The 8431-nt window shown below is 43.5% G+C and overlaps 1 protein-coding gene across 1 annotated transcript in view; it reads right to left on the reverse strand.

Annotated features, from left to right (window-relative positions):
• Positions 1-4729, reverse strand: part of Col8a1 (collagen type VIII alpha 1 chain) — a 131125-nt gene extending 126396 nt beyond the window's left edge. The window contains exon 1 of the mRNA XM_021209503.2: positions 4632-4729. The gene's annotated coding sequence lies outside the window, so the exon portion shown is untranslated. The remainder of the gene's footprint in view (positions 1-4631) is intronic.
• Positions 4730-8431: the final 3702 nt, after the last annotated feature.

Here is an 8431-nt window from a genome sequence, read left to right on the forward strand (position 1 = left end):
TTTGAGACAGGGTTTCTCTGTGTAGCCCTGGCTGTCCTGGAACTCACTCTGTAGACCAGGCTGGCCTCGAACTCAGAAATTCGCCTGCCTCTGCCTCCCGAGTGCTAGGATTAAGCTCAGTCTTAGCTGGGTTTACTTCATATCTCTTAGACACATTCTTCAGTAAGGACAATACTGTGTCCCAAACTTCCAACCTTCTGAGAGCCCAAAGTTAAGTTCTTACAGGATCCTCAACATACTTAGGGACAACTATTCTTATTGAGTGGGCGGAAATATCAGTTATTAAAGATGAGGTCCTGGCTAGGGAGTTTGGCTATCTTCCTTCCATTTGGGTGACCTGGTGAATGATATTCTACCTTTTTGACTTTTTTCCATCTCTAAAATGAACTATTAGTTAAAATTAGCTCCAAAGTCCCTTCCAAAAATTATGTTTTGCATAGTCTGGGTACTTACTAACCCTCCAGAAGTCTGAATTTACTAGATAAATAAATGTTCCCTGAAAACTTGCCTCAGATAGTTTACTGGAGGCAAGAAGAACTTCTTGACAACTTTACCCATGCACAAGGACTAAAGTTTAGAAAACGATGAAACGTTTTGATTTGATGGAGTCAACGTTCATAGTCTGTTTAAAAGAAGTACCGAAGAGACTCAGAGACTTGCTGTAATGAGAAAAATCACAAGAACGAGAGCTACTCCAAATTATTCATCTGTAGTGATTGAGGGGATCCCTTTCACTCAAGAAACAATGCGAGTGGCACGCAGGGTCTGCAACTGCAGCTGCAGACCCAAAGAGGCTGCAGGGGGCAGAGACCAGTTTTTTGTTTTCCAGGAAGAACAATAGAAGTGAGTAAACAAATATTGAACATTGAAAGTCATGAAAAGTGTACCCCATCACTTTGCATATGCACAATTAGTAGCTTCGATGATGCTCATGCCAACCCAGACATTAGTTAGTACCTTGACTTGTTCTTATCTTAGGCGGTAGCACTGGGTAGTTTGGGGGATGTTTTTGTTTTATTTACTGCATTTGGTCTGATGCAGTGTCAATGGCTTCCTGGATTGGAGTACACAGAGCTTCCAGATTTTAGACATTCCAGACTCCAGCGAGTCCTTTCGGCTCTTTAAGGAAAGCCTGTACCGAGGAGCCCCAGACAGCACAGACTGAAGCCACACTGCTCGGGTCTCTGGTCAGAGGCTTCTCTCTTGGTACTGAAATGTGGTTAACTCTCTCTCACCCTTTAGTCCTCCTTGTCGCTCCAAATATGGAAGGGATCAGTAAAGCTTTGCTTTAGAACTGGGGGATATAAACGGCAGTTAACTGGAAAAAAATCTTAAAACAATTGTTAAATTACATCCTTAGAATTTGGTTACAACTGGCAAGCAGGTTCTCATCCCCTTTCTCCACCCCACCCCCCAACTGGATGCCTTCTGTAGTGAGAGGTCCTTTTGCACAATGCTGAGGGAAAGATTCTCTGAATTCCAAAAGCATTCACTGTCCCCATTAACTCTTCCGTTCCTCTACTTTTATGCCGTTCACTTTGTAAGACTGTTCTCCAGCCTCAAGCTCTGTCTGTACTTTCCTTAAATCCACATGTATGGATTTGGAAGCACATAGGAAGATAGGGTTCTTTCTCCACAGTTACTTAGAGGAGCAGAGACTGGAAGTCTTAGTCATTCTTTAAGTTGCCAGACCAAGTTAGTGACCAAGGAAGAGGAGTCGTTGATACCCCTAACTTGAAAACACTTATACAACACTGTCCCCTTTAGGAGAGTTAGTATTCATTTTGTAGATACTCCCAGTGGAATATAAAAAAATATGGTGTTTGGTGTGTATAACACCTAGAACTGGCAAGTGCCTGTGAGTTTGAGGTGGGCACAGCTGAAATCGTTTCGTGTGTGAGAACTATGCTACTGTCTTCCGTAAGTGAGGGATGATGCAATGAGTTAGACAGTAGAAATGACTCTTACATTAGCAGTGACAGTGCTCTTATCGACTGGAAAGGAGAACTCAAACAGAAACTCTAGAGCAGACACCTTTTCTCTTCTTCACCCCCCATGGCTCTATGTAAGTAAGGATAGCAAGAGGTCATGTTTGATAACAGATCTAGATTGTTCTCTTCTCTTAATGGATGTCTAGGTGTTTTCTCACCTTCCCACTCAATTCTGGTTGATTTTATTTTCTTTAAAGATGTCCTTTATCCTTTTCTTTTGAAATTAAAAAAAAATACACATATACTTTTCTACTGTGTAGATATTTTACTTATTCAAAAACAGAAATAGAAATCTAAAATGTGTGTTTTTTTATAAGTATAGCCGGTCCTCAAAATCTGTAGGGCATCCTTTGGGTGTCTCTGGTCAAGGAGACACCCACTCTTGTTTTCTTTTAGGGAGATAGCAGCAGCCTGCTGCAATGGTGTGGGCTGGACATGGCCACACACAGGAAGAGGAGACTCAGACTGCCCTTTGACATTCTGTGCAGAAGGGGTGATGTTAGGACAACTAAATGACACCTTGGCTTTGATTTTTCTAAACTCATAAGAAGGAAAGTGCCATTGTGCCCAATACATACCTTAAGGAAAGGCTCCTTTGACTGGTAATGCCCCCTGGGAAGGTTAGATCATGAGCAGTCTGAGATGATCTCACCCACTTAGTTAAGGGGGTTGAACCTCATGACACACATACTGTTAAACTGTTCATAGCTGCTCCGTTCAGACAGCCAGGGAGAGCAGAAGCAAGCCTTCAGAGAGCAATTATAAGTCTCAAATTTAGCTTGAACAGAGTTCTATAATGTAAGCTTTTAGTCCCCAGGGCTGATAACTTTGACAGAGGAGGTCTTTGGAGGAAATTATAGTCTTTTCTCACTGATGGGGCTGAGCAGGACTCAAGTATTACCTTAAAGGAGGAATTAACTTGAATGAACCCAACACTTGGGTTGGCCTTGTTTCATACTGTGCCTTCCATGGCTCATTACTCTTGTTAGCTATAGAGCAAGCAGACTGCACTGTGGATAGAAATAAAGGGATTTGAACATGCACAGGTCACATATTATCTTGACCAATAGTAATTTTATATCATTTTCTGAAAGGAAATCACACTCTCTGCAGTATTTTTCCACTGGGGGGAAAAACTGCAACATGGGGGTTAATGATTCATATGTAACTTGAATAATTCTATGCTAGCCCTTTCATGGTAAACAGTGTTTAACATTTTTACATTTCTCTTGATATATAAAAGATAAAGAGAATTTGGAAAAGCCCAAGCCACATGTCTAAGTGTGTGATTTATTTCAGTTTTAGACCTATAGTGAAATTTCCCATTTGTAACGGCACACAACCAACAGGCATGAAAATGTGAACGGTTCTCTCCCCTTAAGAACCTTAAGGACTAAAGCCCTACTTTGGTTTCTTGACTGGCAGCCTGGGCTTGTCTCCTCAGAGTGCAGCTTCTGCAGTTGCCCAGATGGAACATTTGAAGAGGGCTTTTCTCCCACATGAGAACCTTTTCAACCCACAAAACCCACAGAATATGGTAGCAAACTTCATGGCGCAAGAGTCTGATTATTTTTTTCTCCAAAGTTGCTGTCAGGTTTGTTTCTCCTCTCGCAGGTGCACAGCACTCTGGAGAAGAAGAGCAGATCAACCCCCAACCCACCCACCACCACCACCTACCCAAACCACCCCTACACACACCCAAGGTCTCTTCCCCACTGGAGAGCGAGCTCTGGGGGAGAGTCAGTCAATAACCAGGCACTTGCCAGAGGAGGGCAGAGGGGAAGCTGAGAATGAAAACCTTCACCTGAAGTCTTTCTGGCTGATCTCTCTATACATCAGTCAGTTGTACACAGAAGAATTGTGTAATCTGGCCTGCATGCTTGCCGAGAAACATACTGAAACATTTCCGTGTTTTGAGGTGTGTATAGGCATCACAGAGTTCTCATACACTTTCTTAGCCTCCACGCAAGTCTCACTTTAGGCTGTACTGGAAAGGTAGCCCAGCAGTGGCTCATCCTGCCCCAGCTTGTAAACGGATTTGTACTTTCCTATCTTCCAGTCACCTGATTCCTGTCCCCGGGCAAAGGGCACTGGTTCACATCATTTTTTCCGAGCAGTTAAACCTGGAAAGATACTTCTTAAAGGACTCACAGAAGTTGTCTTGGGGGCTTGGAAAACATCACAAAATCAGCAGCCGACCTTTTGACTGTGCTATTTTTAGAGAAGTAGTTGTGCTCCTTTAAAGTGCATTTTTGACAATGGGACAGCTTCCCCTGCCCCTTACTGATATGTGAACTATTTACAATTAAAAACACAAGCATAATACCGCAAACAGATACATTTAACCTCAGAAGCAGTCAGACTGGGGCGCGCTGGGAGGGCGGGGGGCAGTGTGACTTAAAAAGAGAAAAGTTTTTTTTTTTTTGTAACAGAAATACTGTTGTTTCTGCCAAAAAGGAATTTTTATTTTACTGTTCAAACAGAAGTTTGTTTTCAAACCAGTTGCTAGTTAAGAAGCTCACTGTTCATCCCAGCATCCTTATGAATCAACTCTAAGTAAAAAGCGTTGACCAGCAGGGACTCACTCCGGGCGGGCAGCAACCCCCTGCAGTTCAGCTTCCCTGAGAAGGGTTATCTTACCTTGAGTACGTAAGATCTGGGAGACAGGGACTCGGGCTCCCACGGAGAGGACCGTGGAAGGGCTCTGATCCTCTGTGCTCTGCGGGTAACTTGCACTTGGCTTTTATGGACAGGTGGGCGGAGCTGTTCCTCACAGTAGGTGGGCAGGGATTGAGCGGGGGCGGCGGGCGGGCTGCCCCCGTGGAGAGCTGGACACTTGTCTGGGGAGGGGCAGAAAGGGTAGAGCCCGAGTTTTCAGGAGTGGGGAGAGCCAGGGACTTTGGAGGGCGGCGAAGAATAGACAGAAGTGGAGACGAATGAGGGAGAGTAGAGAAATGCACAGAGACCGCAGAAGGGAAAGGTTGGGGAAGAAATGAATGGGGTTTGGGGACGGGAAGCTAAAGTAAAGGTAGGGGAGGAAAGAGAGATAGGTATTTGATTCTGGAAGATGAAATGGGTACTGGATTATTTTTCGGGTTTGTGTGACATTTTTGGCAGTGAGAGGAACCTGGGCGACTGTCAATAATAAAGGTGTTTTCCCTGTGATCGAAAAGCCAAGTAACCGCCCAAGAGAACTGAAGGGTTTGGAAGCGAGGTAGAGGCGAGGAAGATGGGCTTCTGGAAAAGGGTGGAGGAACTGCCCGGTGCGCCCAGACAGTGGTGGGAGGGGATCGTCCCCGGGAGCCCCGGGAGCCCCGGGTGCCCTGCCTCTGGGAGCTGGCTGCTGCAGCCTGGCCCACCCCTCCTCACTCCTGCCAGCCTCCTTCCACAGACAGTTCTAAGCGTGCAACATCTAGGCAGCTCCAGAGACTGGAGCAGCTGTGAGGTCCATCTGCGGAGACAGCTCCGCACCAGCTCGTCCCTTCAACATCAACATCTGCTTATGTAACACAGGATGCTAGGGCTCGCTGTCCTTTGGTTATTTTCGGTATTAAAAAAAAAAAAAATCTCTCCTAGCTAGCATCTGAAAAATGTTCGGTGTCATAGCTCTCTCCACTTGTCGTAGGCATAGAGAGGATTTAACCAACAAGTGCGAAGGGTCATGCTGAAGTTATTAAAAAATGTATTCAGAGAAAGAAAAACAAGGTCCTTTCGCTGCTGAGCGGTGACTCACTTCCCAGCCCAAGCTGCAGTTTTGCCACCAAAGAAATCAAAGCATTTGAAAAGAGGACTTGAGATTCAGAGGTGGGAAATGGGGGGTTGGATAAATGCCTTGGAGAAGAGGGGATGACCTTTATCACCGAGTACACACACACACACACACACACACACACACACACACACACACACACATATGAACACGATCTTAAGCCATGCTGTGCTGTTTTCTGTCTTATTTTCTAGCTAGCTCAAGCTGGCAACAGGCTGATCTAGGGAGTTTAAAAACTCCTGCACTCTTCAGTGTGCCTGGAGCATGTGCATGGTTCTGAGGACCCCTGCAGGGGCTTGAAAACTGTTCAGGGGTATCCCTCAGCCTCTCTTCCACAGGATGCAGAGGACCACTTGCCCAGCAGTCTCCCTCTGATAGGTGTGGAAAAAAAAATGGCCTTGGATTTAGCCATAGGATTTTGAGGGGCAAAAAAAAAAAAACACCTCTCCACTAAGAAAGAGCCACCGGCCTAGTAAAGGTCCACAGTATAAGAAAGAATTTTCAAAGAATCTATTAAGAAAATAGTAGTGCGTGCCACTGGGATAATAATAATACCTGCCACCACATGTGCTAAGTTTACACTGGACTTAGTTTTTTACAGACTCACTCCCATCTGTCTGCCTGGAGAGCCCAGAGCCTCAACGTTGGTTCCTTTGTAAGGATTCCAAGCTTAACTCGAATGGATAGGCTTGGAAGTCAACATGCAGAAACTTATGTGATTCAGAGCGGGAGGATGGTGAAGAGCCATTACATGAAATGGAAACAATTTTAATTTTCATCAAGATACAAATTTGACATGATATATATCTATATCTATACATACATACATACATACATATGTATCTATCTATCTATCTATCTATCTATCTATCTATCTATCTATCTATCTATATGTGTGTGTGTGTGTGTGTATGTGTGTGTATGTGTGTGTGTGTGAGTATGTGTGTATGTTTGTGTGAGTTTCCCTGGACCTCCTAATCAGCTTTATTCAGGAAAGTCACTGGCTCTAACAAGCCATACCTATTGGTTTTCTAGCCAGGAAAATATAAATGCTCAATAAATGTCACCTGGCCTAATGGAATACATTGTCCTGATGAGTATGAGCATATGGACAGTGAGCAGCAGTTGTTCATTTAATGGATGATTGAAGAATGAAGACGGCGAAAACTTTCATGTGAATTCTTTTGTCCATTTACTAGTGAGTTGCTACCTCTCCTTTCTTTTGTGATTCAGTTTTCCTTCCTAAATAGTATATCTTTTAGGGATGTGTCCAGATCCATTAAGTGAAGTCTACAAAATGAATAATAACCTTTGTTACCAGAACTGATAATTAAGACAATGTTATTTGTTTTGGGGCTGAACCATGAAACCAAATATGATTTTATAGGCATAGTGTTACTTTTTATGAATCTTTAATTTAGTAAGGAAATGTATTCTGAGCAAACAAAAGAGGGGCTAGAGGAGGGTCTGGTGATAAAAAAAAATGTATTAGCAATTATTCTCACAGGATTGTGGAAAATAATCCTTTAATGCGTCTCACACATTCCAGTACCATCACATAGTTGTGAAAAATGAGGGGCAGGGCTTGGGAGAACAAGACAAGAAAAGCACATTTGAAGAGAAGGCAGCCTCCAGCTGCAGGCTGGAGTTTTCTTTTCCCATTTTCATCCTTTACCCCATTATTCTGAACCTGAATGCCCAGCCAACATAGCAAAGGCACTCCTTTCGTGTTGTCTGGATGGTGCCAACGATTAGTTCATTTCTCCAGTTCACACTTGCCCGAGTCTGATTCAGTAGCAAATCTGGACAACACGTTGCGAATCCAGGAATGGATCTCTGTGCTGACTGACTCTCAGGGAGCTGTTCCTAGAATCTCTACAAAGGGGCCAGGTCTTGAAGTGGGCTCCCCAGTGAAAGTCAAGGATCAAATGACAACATGCTGTGCTCTAAATTTGCCATCATGTGGGTATACGAAGAGCTACACATGATGGCGCATTTCCAAGTCCTTAGTGAATGTAAACCTTTTCTTATGTGTTATGTGTGAAGTTAATTTATGGTCAGTCAAGCATATATATTGATTAACACACATAGATATCTTAAGAATGGACATGGCAGTGTAGGGTGTTTAAAACAAAGGAAAATGAGTGTATCTATTTGTTTTCCCAGAAGGGAGAAAGCATGAATCCCTGACAGTTGAGTAGTAGAGAGTCCAAGGAAGATACAGCTTTGAGCTGAGCTACACCAAGTAGCATTTGGATAGATCAGGATTGAATGGTAGTATTTTCTGGACAAGAGTGGGACATTAATGTCTAGAAAAGGTATAGGGATATTCAGAACATGGACTAGCTGTCAGGACTTTAGCTACAATGAGGTTAAGCCATGCCAAGGGGGTGATGAGATTAGTGTGTGGAAGGTCTTAAAAGTCTCATCATTTGTTTAAATATTTTCTAGACCATAATCATTGACAACGTAAGCATTACCAAGGTTTCAGTTTTCTCTAAATATAGGTTCCTTTATTGTAACTTTACAGAGGTTTACCAGTGAATTCTTTTCTATGCTTCCCAAGACACCGCACACAGAGAGAAAAACCAAGTACCCGTGTTTTGCAGATATGGAAGTCTGAGCAAGGCGGCACAAATGGTGGTTGCTTTTGCTCTACTCACTTATTGTG

This window comes from Mus pahari, chromosome 12, assembly GCF_900095145.1.
Source record: "Mus pahari chromosome 12, PAHARI_EIJ_v1.1, whole genome shotgun sequence".
NCBI lineage: Eukaryota > Metazoa > Chordata > Mammalia > Rodentia > Muridae > Mus > Mus pahari.